Below are 17,250 nucleotides of genomic sequence, written 5' to 3'. Positions count from 1 at the left end.
TTTTTTTTAATTTTATTTGTTTTTAGAATTCTTTATCAAATAGATAATTTCTGTAGACATTGGGGAACAGATAACCTAGGGCACACAGGACATAACAAGTGGCACTGCTATGCCTTCAGCACAGGAAAAAGAACTGCACAAGGAGATGCTTAGAGCTTTTGTTCCCATCTTGCAACACAGATCCAACCCAGAAGACCTCGCACTGAGCAAGCTGAAAGCTCACAAAGCCATGGCTAAGAGTATCTGCCTTGACACCACGCAGAAGTGACGCAAAATGTCCCAGCACAGCCAGGTCCTGCAGTGTCACAGGGGCCCAGCAGCCCCATCACCCACTCACACTGCACTGAGCCTCTTCCTCTCTGTCCTTCTCCTTACACCCCACAGCACCAGGGCCTGTTCTCCTTTCAGAGGGGTGTCCTGTCTCAGCCATTTCCAATCACAAATGCATYTGGCAATCTCTAACTCCTCAGTCTCAGGCTGACCCACTCTTATGTATCACTTATCCCATTAAACTTGAACACCACAGCCAAGGAGGAAAGGGAGGCACTCTCCAAAGGGAGACACAGGTGCAGAGATTGGGCAAATAAAGGCTTGAATCAAAAGTGGCCTTGCTTCTAAARTATAATATTATCCTGAAACACATCCTGAGACAGTATTTGTATTTAAATCTGTATTTGTTGCTGCTTTGGAAAGTACTGCCAAAGGTCCTGAATATGTGGCCTTCACAACTTACAAACGTAAAAACAATTGTTCTCACAGCAACATTGACATTTCCAAAACAATTACAAAACACTAAATACCATAATGGCTTCTTCGAAAGCACTTGCTGTTTGGATTATTTTTTTCTTCTCAAAATAAGCATCCCCAGGAGATCAAGTTTGGTCTTTGAGTTCCACCAGTGGRATACCCCCAGCTGGAAGTGGATCCTGTGCTGGCCCTGAGCAGGGACCACCCTGGCAAGGCTGAACAGTGCTGAGGTCCAGCCATAAATGCATCCAGCATTGTAATAGGAGGCTGCTCTTTCCCTAGGGAAGAGGCACGAAGCTTCATGGGGTGCAGTTTTTGAAGAGTGGGAGAACTGAGTGCTACAGACAAAAAAACCCCTGTCATGCTCCCTTCCTCCAAATAAAAGATACAACGACTCAGTGCCCTATCCATTAAAAACAGATAGGAGAGAACGTTTCTTCTGCAAGTTGTACAAAACTGACTGAGCCCAAAAACCAGACCACGCCAGACTAACAGCAGGGACATATCTCTGGGAGCAGCTTTTCAGAACATCACTGCCAGTGGAGAGGCCCCTGCCTCACAGGCTTTGAAACCTAACCACAGCCTCCACACTGGTAAATTAAATATGAAAATAGGGACTGGAACTGGTTTTCCAATATACTTTAAGTTTCTCCTCCTTGAACTGTAGAAACTCTTGAAACTGTGACTGCCATGACTGCTTTGTGAGCTGCTTTCAAGTCTAGCCTGATGAATCCAAAGATTATTTTGTTTTCCTCTTTGTGGTCCCAACTCAGTTTTTATGAAATTGACTTTTCCGGCAATTTCTACAAATTGTAACATTGACAAGTCTGAGAAAGAACAATGGCACCATGAAGACACAGAATAAGGACAACAGCAGCAGATGACACAAGTCACAGAATCACAGGATGGTTTGGTCTGSAAGGGACCTTAAAGATCRTGCCGTTCCAACYCCWTGCCAAGGGCAGAGATACCTTCCACTATCCCAGGTTGCTCRGAGCCCCATCCAGCCTGGCCTTGGACACTTGCAGGAATGTGACATTCCAACTTCTTTGGACAACCCGTGCCAATTCCTCCCCACTCTCACAGGGAAGAATTTCTTCCCAATATCTRCTCTAACCCTACTCTTTTTCAGTTTGAAGCCATTCCCCTTTGTCCTGTCACTCCAGATCCTTGTAAATAGTCTYTCTCCATCTTTYTAGCAGGCTCCCTTTAGGCACTGGAAGGCCACAATTAGGTCACCTTCTCTYTTCCAGACTGAACAACCMTAATTCTCTCAGCCTTTCCTYGTAGGGGAGGTGCTCCATCCATCTCATCTTGGTGGCCTCCCCTGGGCAATCAAGAAGGTAAAGGCTTATGGAATTATTCATGGGGTTATTTAACCTCATGCAGCTTCCAGCATGGCCATTCACTCAGAACATTTAATTTCCAGGTTATTCCTCCTTGCAGGTTGTGGTGATCCAAAATGAGACACCCAGGCAGAATCACACAMGGGCACAGTTAACAGGGCTGGGTATGAGAAACTCAAATTTTCTCTTCTCTGAACAGAAGCAGAGCTTGAGAATTTGAGAGCTGTCACAATTAAAAATCCTGCCCTCCAAGCACATTTTAGYCTCTCAGTAACTCATCAATGACCTTTTCAAGCCTTACACACAAAGAAGAAACTGAAAAATTGCAGCCATGTAAGTTGAAAAGTATTCTACAAAACAGGAAATGCATAAAAAAGGGTTTTCTTGTGTTTCTGGGGCATTGCTCCTACACCAGTGTCAATGAGCCCAGGCAAAAACATTTTACACAACCAGTTCTGAAAGCAGCTGGTCACCATGGCACTGGGACAAGGCCACTTTAATGAATCAACCTACTGGCTCTCCTTCCACACAGCAAAGTTGCAGGCAGTCAGCCAGATTCAGCTGCAACAGCTAATTTTTGGGGGTAAAAGTTTTGAYCCAAGAATATTTTGGGCTCACAGGAAGTGTTTATTCACCCACCTAATGAGCTGGGATCAATGCTGTAACTTTCTCTACGGCAGGAAAATGTACATCTTAAAGGGATGTAACTCTGCAYAGGGTCAATCCATGCCCCGAACGCAGATTGTGGCTGATCCAGCATATGCTGCTTTGTGAATCAGAGCTTTGAGAAATATCTCACAGAAATCAACATTTTTATGGAGACTACTTGTCCTACAACAGATCTTGAAAGGTGATAGAATACTAAATCAACAATTCGGGTCTTTGCAAAATCATGAAGATTGAATTATTTTCTTACCACAAAAAAATATACTAATAGCCCATGAAGGGCAGGGTACCAGAGATCATTAAAATGCCAGCATCTGACACTAACCACAGGTTTCAAGATCCTATCCTGAAAAAAAACTTCTCTGCTGTGTCAGTGGGGTCTCAACAGCTTTCCACTTTCCCTGTCACTGTTTGTAGGACAGACAACAAAAAAAAAAGGCAAAAAGTAGGAAGTTTGCTGACATACTTCACATTTTCATATCCAGTTACTGGATAAAATTTAAAGATGCTCAGATTAAAAGTAGCTTAAAATGACCCCACTCATAAGATTTCTATGAACTCCATGAAGGAGGTTCTTCAAGCACTATAAGGGGAAYAGTTCCCCTTCTTCCACATTTAAGGAAGGAGGAGACAGGTAAGTATTTCCAGAGTCCCATGGAGGTTTATTTGTGTATCTGCTACAAAGATTACCAATAGATACAGCATACACGAGACAGCAGAAGCAACAAGCTCAAGTGCTGATTTCCTTCCTAAACTAAAATTCTCAGAGTGGGAGACTTCTGACGCCTCTCCCAGCGCTTCATGCAGCTCTATGAAAAGAACAGGATTTTTCCTAAAAGCATATAGCTATAGACAAAACGCAAATACAGAAATGTGGGGGAAGATTTCTTTCTTACCACCACCACTGAGGACCACTTCTGGCACCTGGCAACACTCAGAGCAACAGGAGAATCCCCATCTCCTCCCTCCAGGGAAGTACCACTGCTTATGTCTCAAGAGATTTGCTTTCTCATTTGCCTATAAGCAAAAAAGACATTCCTCAATGAATGAAGGTAGAAATGTTTTGTTTAGAAGCAAAATGCAATGCAAACAAGCAAATGACAACTCAGGTAATGAATAACTCAGTTACTTCTGACTAAAATTATGAGGTTCTTTTTTTCCTTTCTCTGAGGAAAAAAACCCATATTTGATCCTCCTTGCCATGTTTATTACTACACTCAGCTCCACAGGTACCATCTATTATTGCTTTCAGAGGGTCTAACTGACACATATCTACGAAATTAAAAGCAAGTGCTCTAAATTTATCATTAGTAGTGAAATTGCAGCTTCTATTYAGAAAGGAGCAAGGGCCTGAATACGCATGAACTAGCCCACTTTTCCTAGCTTTACTAATCAGCATAACAAAAGGTTATTTTATTTCTCTTACCGCCAAACCCTGTCTTGAGAGAAGTTACTGAAAAGGAAGCAGAAGCAATTATCTACTCTCAGAACACACACTTAATCCCTATATTTTATTAAGAGTGTTTTTTATGATCCTGAAGCAATTAAGCTAATCATTATTTAATTTTAGATTACTGAACTGGAGATTTACTTCAGACACAAGCTCACTTTCCACATAATTTAGTCTCGGTAATTAGAGATGTACTTTACCCAGAGGTGGCTTGTTTAAAGCATGTTATCTAATTTCACAAGCCTCACACCATGAAAGTTTCATGCAGAAATCTACAACCCRAACTTCAAAAATGAGAAAACCCCCAGAGACACTCAGATTTACCAGACTGCAAACCTGTTTTTCCTTAAAAAAAAAAAGGATGGAAAAATATTTTTCAAACATCTGCCCAGCAAGTTAATGTATCACAAAAGCTAATACAAAGCATTTCTATAACCCACCACTCCTTTAGCAAGTTGTTAGAAAAGAGAGTGCTCCTCTCACACAAATTGCTTCATTTATAACTCATTTTAACCAGGAAGTCTGCAGACAAATGCAAATGTTTTTATTAGGACGCCCAGCAAGTGCCTGCCACGGGACGTCACCAGTGATGAAACATTCTTAAAGAATTAAAGAATTCTGTGACAGTGTTATTGGAGGAGCAGATAAGGACCAGGCAGGCAGGTTCATACTCTACATCCTGACCCCRGACATGATGCCATTGGAAAACTGTTCAATTCCAATCTACTTCACACAAAACTGAGCTGGAGAAACCAAACKGGACTAGGAAATACCAGTCAGCCCCGTTAGCTCCTTCCCACCCAGCTCAGCTTTAGTTCTGCAGACAGTTAATGCCAGCTCATCTGGACTGGGACATTGTCCAAGGCCAGTTTTATGTCAAAACACAGTTCCTGGCTTTTGGAACAACATCTTCCACCGCTGCCACTAAAGAGAGAGAAAACAGATGACCAGGCAAACATTCAAAAAACATACACTGCTTTTTGCAACTTTTTGTTATCTAAATTGTCCAACAAAACCAACACATGCAACTGCTCCACACTCAGTTAAAAGCCAACTGTACTCAAACCTCTAAAAATGCAGAGGATGCAGATTCATTTCAAGATTTTAGTGCCAGTAGTTTYATGAACCAGTTTGACTTGCCACATCTAAGAAAGGCTACAGAACTCCTCAACAGCACAAGATTTCAGCAAAGACTGACAAAGAATCAGAAAATGAAGCTACAAAGAGATCATAACAAAACAGATTGGTTACAGGGAATTTGATCAAAACAACTACAAGTAAATCTCAGCTTTCTGCATGTCGAAGTATGCATACTTTCCCATGTGGTATCACATTAAAAGTTTAAACTTGGGGGCACAGGAACTGTGACAGCAGTAAAGACTGAGCCCAAAAGAGATGGTGCCTGACAGCACAGAAGGAAAAAGCTGCAGGCTCCTTGAGAGTCACTGATGAAAACACAAACTCCAACTATCAGCCTTCTGGTTCATTTTTAACTGATTAATAGCTTGCACACACGAAAACAGAGTAATYATGGCAACTGATGACAAAGCTGGAAAGCAATTTGAACATGAAGGTGCACTGAGTTGGTAACACCACAGGCACCATGGTCATAAAGGCTGGAGCCATAGGATTGAGATGCAATTGCTCCTCATGAGTCGGTAAAAAGACAACCACTAAGAAAGGAAATAAACCACTTCAGGCAAAAAAGGCTGCTGAAACTAGAACAAACCGATATCAGATAGTCAAGAGTAAGTTCAGGCTTGAACTTTTCAGAACAGCAAAGCTCTGGGAGAAGTTTTTGGTGATAATAAACTACATGCTTAAGGAGGCCCTATTATGACAAATTACCTGCTTTCTTTAGCTCCAACTAGTTTTGGAGCCATCCATCTACATATTGATCAAAAGTTCTATAAAAGTATCACCAAAAGCAGCTGGTTCAGTTCTCAGTGATGGTGGGGGAAGATGGTTCTGTGAGTTACAGAGCTGGGAGAAAGTTCATTTACAGGATAAAGTAGAAAAAATTTCCATAACATTCCTGCATACCCATATGACAAACAAACATTGTTAAATTTAAAATAATGTTACCCGTTTTGTTTTCGTTAAAATCCTCACATGCAACTATGGCAATAGAAAGTGTTGAGGAAAAAAGCTCAGCAAGTCACGAACATTATCTCATCCTGCTTCCCATTATCCCATAACACAGGGATCCTTAAAACCAGTGCAACACAAGTCGAGCTGCTCCTTGGAACAAGCACATTCTCTGGTCTTGAAGTAATTCTTGAACACTCCCTCCAYGGGCTGTCAAAGGGATCTTTGCCTTTTCACTGCCTGTGTACAGCARCTCTCATGCAGACATTTTACTAAAGCTGATAAAACTGAGGTCAAAGTTCCCAGAACGAGAGAGTGCAACCGGTAAGAGAATAATTCCTGGTTCAAGATTGAAGCACAGCAGCGTTATGCAAGAGAACAGGATCTGAAAGCAAGCTTTGGTCTGGCACTGCTTATTGTACTGCTGCCTGCTAAGAGGCACTTGAGCCCTRAAGAATGAGAGAAAAGCTCTTCCCATTTAGGATCCTCATCTTTCTCACTTAAAAAAAAGAAAGAGTACTGCTATATTAATATATAAAACACCATGTACTGGACACTGCAGGCTGTATCAAATTGCTTTTCTGCTGTCTTCTAAAATGGAACAAACAGATTGAGGCAGTACATTAAGGATGAGAGTCACATTGAAGCATATACGTATTTTTCCATTTCAAAACAGTGCCACAATTAAATATAAATGTGCACGCACTTAAACACTTAAAGCTTCTCTCCTGTACAGTACCTTGCACTGAATTCAATAAAACCTCCAAACCCCTTTTTCCATTAGCTACTTTGTGATACCACAGCCTTGAAAATAATCTCAGTGCTCCAACATTCAAGACATACAAGACTAAAAAGCGTTCACACACAATTCTCTATTCAGCATGATCTCACAAGGAGAACATTTCATTCCTTTTTAATTCTTCCACTCCTTCTTTTCTTTTACTTAAATAATTTATTAAAACTACTGAAAGTATTTTCTGGTCAGCTTTCTTCCTCACTAYAGGGAGTATCAATATGTTTGAATCCCTGCTTCCCCAGCTTGGTTCCCTCCCTAAACATCACCTTCTGTACAATAACCTGATGTTGACRGAGTAATGTCAGGGAAAAAAAAGAGGGGAAATGATAATGTATTTTTAATCACAAGTTGAATTCCTCCCTAGATAGCAAAGCTGATTTCATGGCATGCCTCTCTCAGAGTCTTATGGAATCATCCATCACTGACAGAATGGCTTCAAGAAATTCCTTCCTGCTACCATGCTACAACTGTGACCATCACCTCTCAGAAAGAAAGCCTCTAAAAACTAAACACTTCCCTAATGATAACTGGGAATGATTGATTTGCAAGTGCTTTCAGACAAAGGAGTCTTCACTCACAGTAGGAAGACTGCAGAGAAGCTGTTCAGTAAGTTATGATGGGTGTACAGCAAACAATCCGAAGCAGTTCCTCCTCATAATCCATAACTGACTGTGAACCTTCTTTCCATAGCTGTCAGAGGAGGTSTAAGTAGGGTGAAAAGAGAACTGGAATCATGAATAACACGGAAATGACAGAGCAAATCCCAGTCACTGTGTTGGCTGTAAAGCYTTTAGTAAGGAAATCCATTAATAARCCAGACTACTGACCTAGRTGGACCAAGGACAGACAAATCCATTCCTTTCCAAGGTGGAAAATTAGATTTCTTCAGCAAAGCAATTCAYTTTCCATTGCAAATTGCAACCAAACCCTTCAGTTTCGAGCTTCTAAGACAAGATAAGCAAGAATGAAGTGGGTGAATATATCTGTGGCCTCATAATTCCACAAAGTTATCTGTTCACTCACCAGGAGAACTTGAGCACCAGCAGCCCATCAGTTTGATCTAACCCTGTCCCTAACCATGCGCAGCCAGGGTTCTGATTGACAAACATCCTGGAGGAGGTTCAGCCGTGGCAGCCTAAACCATTACTGCCCCCTCTTGTCCATCCCAGCCTCCAGCCAGGGATCACTGCTCCATAGCCTGCACCTCAGCTGCTCCAATCCACAGCCCAGCGTGTCACTTCAGCTCCCTGATGAAGGTGGCTGCTTACCATGACTTTTATTATTTATTTTTTACATGCAAACTGCACTGGAATTTTCCAGTGAGCTGCTGGGGTTGAAGCAGCTGCAAAGGGTCCTTCCTGCAGTGCCAGTGTTGGCAACACCTGGAGGAGGAGGTGATAGCTGAGGTCATTGCAGCAGGGCTGCAACACAACCCTGGTCCAACTTGAAGAGGTTGAATTATTCTTTGTTAAAAAGTCTGAAATTCTTCTCCTGCTATAGACCAGAAGCAGGGTAAGTCCTCAGCAGTTAACCTGGCATAGCATTATATATTATATAGAGTAATAGTGCTGGAAAACTTTCATCTGACTCCAAGCCTCAAATGAGACAGAATTTCACATACAGGACAGGGAAACCACGAGCATGTGAAATGAAGTTGGGAAAGACACAGCTGCCCTAAGCAACCAGGGCAGCCAGGTTATATATTAAATTTAAAATAAATAAAATATTTTAAAATATTTAAAATAATATCTCTGAACCAAGGGAAGTGTGCCCTGTCCTGGGAAATGTAATCCCAGTTACAGTCCAGACAGGTTCTTTCCCAAGAGTAAATTCTTACAGCCTTGCAGTTTCTTACCCTGGTTGCCTCTGAGGTTTTTCCGTGACTGACCCCTGATTAAAGGTCTATGTGAAAAACAGCATAAAAGAGTAAGYGTAAGAGGGGAATTTGAGCAGACTTAGGCAAGGTTTCTGTATTTCCTTGTGTTTGGAATGCTTGGGGGTTTAGCTGGGTTTATTAATGAAATTTAAATTGTGAATAAATCTTGAATATTGATGCAAACTCATCCATACTTTACACAAGACCTGCCTAAACTGGCTTCTGGGAAGAAGTAGGCTCTGAAAAAGGACCTAAATTATTTTCTTAAATGACCATTAACTGTACACTTTTTTTTTCTCATTTGCAATATATCATGTTAGTCTCCCACGTTCAGAGCAATTCCAAGGATTTTTATTTTTTAAAAAAATACTGGAATACTCTTTTGCTTAGAATAAGCCCATTACAGGAAAAAATTACAGCAATAGCAGAACACAGAACTACGTAAAGCACAGCATTCCACAGAAACATGGAGAGYTGCTGTAGTCAGCACTTAAATACTACAGAGAGACCTGAGTGGACTGAGTGTGGGACACATACAGAGGAATAATCTGCAGTGTAAGGGATAAGCCTAACTTCTAATTTCTCTTCCTCTTTCACTTTTCAAGTCTTAAAAAAACAAACAAACAAAAGTCAGTTGCAAACAGCCTTCCCTCATTTCTTCCTGGCTGACCTTCACTGAAGCACATCCCCTTCCCTACAGTGCTCCTCTGCCACCTTCATTTTGTGCCCTGCCCCAAACCCTGGGGCTGAGGGTCCCTGAATTATGCCCATGTGCTTCATCAGCTTTTCTCCTATTGCTCTGACAATTTCTTTGGTGTGTAATAGATTTCTTTGGTGTGTAATAGTTTTAAGAGATGTAGGTCTTTAAAAGGACTTCAGTAAGGAAAAAGAAAAATCCTAAACACAATTCTTCATAATTACTCAGTAATGAGAAGCAATTGATCATTAATTTTCATGCCCTGATTTTCCACAAGCAGACTTTCTAGTTACTCCAAATTAATCATTTCCTTAGGAACACTCAGGCAAAGGTAACAGGAAGGAGCTACCTCGTGGGATTTAAGAACTGCCGCGAAATGCTCTTCCTTTACCAGCCTTGAATCCATAAGATTCCAAAATGAAAATTTGTAGCTGAAGCATCAGTGGCATCAGGATTAAAACCCTCAGCCACCTGTACGTCCCAGCACGCCAGGCTTGCGTCACCTTGAGCTCACCCACACCCCTTCCCAGCCTGCTTTAAGCCCCCTTTAGCAAGAGAYTGTCACCAGGGTCACAAGTCAAGCAGGCTTGGCTAAAAATATTCTCTGACACTGTCCCTTGCCTGGCTCACTGTTGTCCACCTCACCCTGGACATCGTCCAAGTGACGGTCACACCCCAACACTGGGCACAAACCAGTCTGTAGCTCAAGCCTCCTCCTCAGGAGTTATTTTACTCCCCCTGGTTAGATTAAACTAACTCCCAATATTTCTRTTTATTCATAATTCAAATACCAGTGAAATTAAAAGCCTCTAGAATGGCAATCTAGTTAAGAACTTTAATGAAGAGCACTTTAGAAATAAAATCTRTAATAAAGCACTTAAACTAATGAAGTTTGCTCCCTGTCCAAAATCCTTAGCATTCTGCACAAAGAAGGTAAAAGTCTTTTAAAGAAACCTCTAAAATTCTGAACTGCTGCAGGTAAGATCTGAACAGGCAACAGTAGAACAAGCTGTATTTGTTATCATATCTCATTCCAGGACAAAACAAGGAAAGAACAGTTAAAYACACCTCTATCCTGAGAAAAATCATTTCATTCTTTGTTGTGGTTGAAGCCATTTCATAGTGAACGAGATGATAATTTTCAATGCGTCACCTCTTCAGGCCCTCAAAAAATTTATAGATATGCATACTCAGACTACAGATATTCATGCTAATACTACACATATGCACATTCCTTTCAAGGGAACAGTGTCTAACAATCTTCAAAAAAGCTAAGTCAAGGCCTAGCTCATCTTCTCTAGGAGAATCTGGACTTTTAAACTGTCTTTTTTCCCTTGTTTACACAGGGGAAGTTTTTAAATACCATCTTAATAGCATTTTTAATTAATCAGAAATGTACATGAATAATATATTTCCAGAAGCCTGATGAAGCTTGCAATCTAAAATAACAATGTAATTAATTCCTAAGAGGAAGTATTATCTTTGCACTGTCCTACCTTGGTCAAACACAGCGAGAGAGTAAATTTGATTAAAAGCAGAGGGAGGGAAAGAAACCAAGTCAAACAGAAAAAAGCGTGTGGCTGAGGAGACAAAAACAGTTGTGATCCAAGGGTGACCCAGCACGGGTGTTTTATGAATTTGCAGGAGCCCAAGGAGCAGCCCTGCCAAGGGTCCGTTCATGCTCCTCCCCGYGGCCAAGGCTGCTCCACCTGTGACAGGCGGAGAAAACCTCACCAGACCACTCTGCTGGCCAGCCTGGSCTGGCACAGTGCCCCAGCTCACCMCAGCCCAGCGTGACTGCAGCAGGTGCCAGCTATTTCTGTGTCTAAACTGCAGTTTACATCTGACCCGTTCTCAAGTTCAAAGGGAGAAGCGGCCACAGCGATCCCACAGGGAAGGCTGCAGGATGCGCTCCCAGCTCATGGGGCTGAGCGGGTGCTGGCCCTGGGATGGTCTGCAGGACTGATCTGCTCCAACCACCATCAACCAGCATCAGTCTGATGCTGCACAACCTGTGAGATGCCAAAAAGGCCWGACCCCTTTGCCCCCATGCACCACACCACCCACTCCTGGCAGCAGCAGGCAATGGGGATGAGCTTAGGCTGATCCCAGTGCTTCTGGATACTGAAACGTGTTCAGTTTGTAAATAGAGAAGTGTGGCACTTAATTCATACRTTTTGAAGCGCACTGAAGTAATAATCTAATCTTAAACTGATTTAAAAGTGTTAAGTGATTCACCAGCTCACTCTCACACGACAGATCTCACAGGACTATTTGGAATGGAATCAAACGGACAAGTATGTGCAAGGAATCGTGTCCACAKCAGATCTGCAAATTGAGAATTACTTCAAAATCCACTTCAAGTAAATCATTCTCCCGCTACGAAAATCTCAGCTTCTAGGATTAGAGACCTTTTGGAAGATTATTCATTCCCTCATCTCACAGTTAMAAGGATGACAGAATTACTATATCCTGGGCTGCAACTGAAACCATTCAGTGAAAGCAGCTTTCCTATCAAGGGACCATCTTTTCYAGTGAGATCCATTATGTATCTCAGGGTTTCACTGAAGTATTTAGTATCCATTTTTTTCCTCCATAAACACAAGAGCTGAGCAGTCTTCTAATCTTGAAGATCATAAAGGCCCAGCTTCTACAGCTGCAGTAATTAAACCAACTTCTCATTCCATTACCCACATCAAGTCTCTTCCTCGGCATCTGCTCTATTCCCACACTGCACTCTTCAATCAAACCAAGATAAGCTATTTTCTAAGATCAGCTGACTGTCTGTCCCTCAAGACATCACTGCAGCCAAAAGGATTCTGAGCAGATATGATGCATCTTRCTAAATATCCAAAAGGTCTCTTTTAAAGGAAGAAAAAAAAAAACTAGACGTCAATGCAAATGGTTATTTTTAGCACCTGCGTTGTTCTATATTTATTCCTTTATGTCTTTCTAAAAAAAGYACAATCTCTGATGAAACATTACCATAAAATACACTCTACTGGGAAGTCTGCTGGCTGCTCAGCAYTGCAACAAGTACATCACGCCACCCATTCTACCACTCAGGTTTAAGGGCGCACACAGAACAATGCTTCCTCAGTTCYAAAGAAGGGCTTAAAACAACCCAAACCAAACAAATAACCCGACCCACCCACACAGAAAGCAAACTCCTCAGTATTGTCTGTCATTCTGCTTAGATGCCATTCTTCARACTCAAACTAAAAACTGCCACTTTAAGTATTTCTAATTATCTAACTCCCAAAAAAACCCTCAAGACATCTGTTAAAAACAAAACAAACCACAACCTCAAACTCCAGGACAGACCATACAGCAACAAACCCTCAAGTCAGCAGGAACAGCAGCAGCTCAGCTCATACATAGACTCAGACTATAAAAGACTACTTATCTCTTCCTTATTTTCTTTCCTTACAGCTTTTACCTTGTAGCCCTGAAAACTCCCGCCCCTCTACCCCCAATGCATTTACTCCAATAACCTTGTGCCTCGGGTCTTATGCAAATTATCTGAAGATTTATTTTCAAGGACAAGACACAATTAATCAAAGGTGTGGCTTATTCATGTGGGAAGAGATAAGTCAAATGAACAGCAAAGCAGAACTGTGTCAAAGAAGCTTCTGCTAGTTGCAGTAAACTTTCATGAGAAAAAAAGAAAATAAAGTTGTTTAAGACAGGTCTTACATTGACAAAATTGGGAAGAAAACTTRTATTTTTAAGCTAACAGTGTTTTAATTCCCTGCTTTAGAAAGATACCCACTATCTACCCACAGCTTTTTTAATTTTTCCATTATGCTAGATCTCTCAACWTTGACAAAGCAGAAATTGGGATGGGGTGGGGAAAGAAAATACATACCTCTGTGTATCAACTTGAAACCTCTCTCCTCGGAACTTGARGGGCTCTGTCTTCCTTCCAGGTACTCCCTACCTACAAGACAGACATGTCGTATCACTCAGCCATACCCTCCAAGTATTTCACAAACCGGCATTACCTACACACTGACAGCTCTCTGATCCCAGGGTAAACATCAGATGGCTGAGGGACTCCAGAGTCTGAAACCACACTCAGCACACTGATATCAGGTGAATAGGTTTGGTCAGTGGCAGGTTATTACTACCTCCATACAGTGYAAGTCACCCAGTCTGAGATTTTCCATGAGGTAAAAGAAAAAATKATAGACTTTTAAAGTTTAAAAACATCCATGTCCCAGTTACCTCTATCTCAGACTGACCTTTGTATATTTGTCTTCAAAGACCTTGCACTACATCACTGTTGCACTATGGAAGCCTGAATGACTCCAGGTTAATTTTAAAACAAGCTGTTCTGAAAGCTTAAAACTGAGCAAACCCACCTAACTCTCCTATCTTGTTGTGAAATATTTTTCCCTACTGATTAAAATGTTTCCYAAGCAGCTGTGATTTCATTTTAGTCTTCTGCAGAAAACTGAAGACAAGAAAATGTCTAGTTCAAATTCAAAGATCCTCTTCTCATAGCCACATAAAATTCACTAAAAAAGGCAATTCTCTCACTGTTGCTCCTCCTCTACTACCAAAAAAATAGTTTCTTTATCACTGTAAAGTACCCCAATTCAAGACACTAGAAGCATGCAAAACCTTAGTGAGAAACCAGATGCTTTTTATCCTCTCTGATTATTAAAAACAAACAGAAAAACACATTAACCAAAATAAAGTTAGGTTTGCTTAAGAAAAGTTCMTCTAYGGCAGAAGGAGCATGTCCAATTTAYTATTTGTTAGATTAAAAGCTATTTAGTTCACATGAAAATTCTTCTCTACCTTTTTTGAATTGGATAATCCCTTTTTCAAATGGATTAAATTCCAGAACAAGCATGTCAAGAGAAGTTTGTTCAAAAACTTGCGCTGTGAATGAAACGGTGTTTGCCTTTTGGTAATCTTCACTTCTGCTCTTAACACTTAATGCCTAAATTTAGCTGGTTTATGGATTCTGTTAGTACTTGGGTGTCAAACTGACCACATCCAACCTGTGCACTGGCCAACACACAGCCAGGTACAACCCATGGATAATTCCAGCTGCCCATGTGCCGTGCTCATCTCCCTGGTGTGCTCCTCTGAACAGACACCCTGAGCTGGGTCCCCAACACTGGCCACCGACACAAAGCTCCCAAGGACACCCACAACCCAGGGGGTCACTCCCTGGGCAGCCATGCTGTAATCAAGAGCACACRAGGGACAAAAATAGCTCCTTTCAGAGGAATGAAGACTGCAACTTGACCCCCAGCACCTGCCCCTGCTATGAGAAGGTGGAAAAAGCAACAAGTCCAGCAAGAACATATCGAAGTCCCAGCCATAGCCAGCATCAAAGGTGGTAGCTAAACACAGGGCTCAACGTCTCCCTGTGAGCTTTTAGAAGTAATGCACATTATATTTGATGTTATATTTGATCTGCTTTGCCTTCTGCTGAGGGCCCTCCGCCCTCTTGTGCCACTTCTCTTTCCTCAGTATTTGCCCTGCCTTTTGTCATCTTCCTCATCATTGCTGAACACCACCTCTGTTTTCAGTTTTATTTTGTATCACTCTACATCAAAATGCTCTTTCCCAAGATCAATGCCCTTTATGAGCACAGAAGCATGGGTTTGTAGGTTTACAGCACCTTCCAAACAAGCCTGGCCTAAATCCCCCACAGTAACACTTGGGATTTGGGACACATGGGTGGCGAGTTAATAGTCACTGGCCATCCTCACCCTAAAAAACTCTAGGCACCATTGCCTTCCCTCAGCAACTTCTTCCCTTGAAATGGCAACAGCTAATGGAGTTTTGCCAAATTTCCCTTCCCTTCCCCAGCCCAGCAAAGCAGAGGCACCACTCCAAGGGCCATGTCCCAAAGCCCTCAAACCCACTCACACTGAGGCCTCCTCAGGGAAGGTGACAGGCTTCAGAGGCACAAACCTGGACAGGAGGAAGATCCAAAGGGATCCCAACAAAAATGCTGTCCAGGATAATCAAAAGGGAGAAAAGGATGATGGTTTGAGTAACACCAGGACAAAGTGCACAGATGTGTGTGTGCAGTGTGAAAACACGGGGAGGGCAGGTTAAGCAGGCCCAGAGMCCATCAGAGATCTCTTGCTCTTTGTTCACACACTTATAAGTCACAGCACAAAGTTTTGTTCCCCTGATCACAGCGATTTTCCTCTGACGAGACCCATGCTGGGTGCTCCGAGTTTTTGAAGGAGATGTGGCTGAAATGACATCCTCAGTGTCCCCAGCAGCCATCTGTGGCTCGCAGGGAGGGCCGGGCAGACATTTGCGGCAGAACCGGGCAGCACGTGCCACCTCAGTCAGGCAAGATGTGAGCTCCTGGCCTGGAAACACCCTGCAATGGTCAGCAGGACCAGCACAAAACTCCCCCATTGTTTGTTTAACAGCAATCCTGGTCAAGGCTCCAGGCTGGGATCAAAGCTGCTCCCGCTGCCTGGGGACCCACAGAGGGCAAAGGCCCAGGTTCCCTCGTTGATAAGTCGCACCACATGGAGATGGAAGGTTTGGAAGACAGCTTTGGAAAACCTGACCATACACAACACCCAGAGCAGACTGGCTCACCCCACATCAGCTCAGCACTTGTAGGGACTGAGGGTCACAGGACTTTACAGGTGACAGTTGCTCTTTTGAGCAAGTTCAAGAGCTGCTGAAATTCCATCCAGGGACAGCAAAGCTGTTGTGCCACGGGGCAGAAGAAGGCTTTGGTTGTGCCTCTTCTCACAGCAAAACTGTGCCTGCTCTGCATCATTTCACACATTGAGAGGACTGGCATCCAGCTGGACCAAGCTGCTTCAGTGGGTCAGAGAAAAAGCAGCTGCAAAGCTTGAGAGAAAGCTCCTTTTTCTGTCTTCCCCAAAAAACAGAAAGGTGAGGCCCTGGTCTTCTGTGTGTGCTCCTGGAGAGCTGATGGTRAAAAACACCATCACTCCTGACACCACACTAATTTTGGAAATCAAACAGGGATTCAGGCAGCAGGCTGCACAGGTCACTCAAGTGAGCAGGAACAGAAATAAAGTTTRTTCCCCCAAGAGGCTTACACAGACACCACCGACAAGGAAATGACACTCCAGCATCATCCCTGTGAAACAAGGAACAGGATAATTTGACACTTCCTGGAGCAACAGTTCAAGGAGCAGAGATCCAGGGCAGAGGTTTCCTCCAGAGAGCTCTGCAGCGCATGCACATTACTCTGATGGTCAGTTGAGGGAGCAGGGCACCTCAAATGTACAGAACATGAAGTGGACAAAGCAAGTAAAACTGAAATCTGCTCTCCTGGCCCGCTCCTACTGCACTGCACATGGGGTTAAAGCAGATACTGTCAGTCACCTGCCCTGGCAAGGGAATTCTCACCCATGTGGAGAAGAATCCACAGAGAACACTCCCAAATCCCAGCCAAAGCCCAGCCCTGGCACTGAGGGGCAGCGAGGAGTTCTGCTAAAAAGCATTATGAGAATTACATGTCACACTGCAGCACAGTTCTGTTGCTTGGGGGTTTGTCTTAATAAACTTTTGCTTCAGATACCTGATGGAAGGGTAAATTTGCAATATTCCCTACAA

General features: G+C 42.6%; 1 protein-coding gene across 6 annotated transcripts in view; it reads right to left on the bottom strand.

Annotated features, from left to right (window-relative positions):
- Positions 1–17,250, bottom strand: part of AGPAT3 (1-acylglycerol-3-phosphate O-acyltransferase 3) — an 88,452-nt gene that overhangs the window by 46,886 nt on the left and 24,316 nt on the right. For 3 of the 6 annotated variants that reach the window (XM_057378894.1, XM_057378891.1, XM_057378893.1), the window contains exons 2-3: positions 13,535–13,606; positions 3,656–3,776 (exon numbers count right to left, since the gene is read on the bottom strand). The exons of 1 other annotated variant lie outside the window; for it this stretch is intronic. The gene's annotated coding sequence lies outside the window, so the exon portion shown is untranslated. The remainder of the gene's footprint in view (positions 1–3,655; positions 3,777–13,534; positions 13,607–17,250) is intronic. 2 more of the 6 variants (XM_057378892.1, XM_057378895.1) reach the window with 2 other exon arrangements.

Source organism: Malurus melanocephalus, unplaced genomic scaffold (assembly GCF_030028575.1).
Source record: "Malurus melanocephalus ecotype Western Australia unplaced genomic scaffold, MMel_1.1 scaffold_379, whole genome shotgun sequence".
In the NCBI taxonomy this organism is placed as follows: domain Eukaryota; kingdom Metazoa; phylum Chordata; class Aves; order Passeriformes; family Maluridae; genus Malurus; species Malurus melanocephalus.
This window is presented reverse-complemented; position numbering and strand designations above follow the sequence as displayed.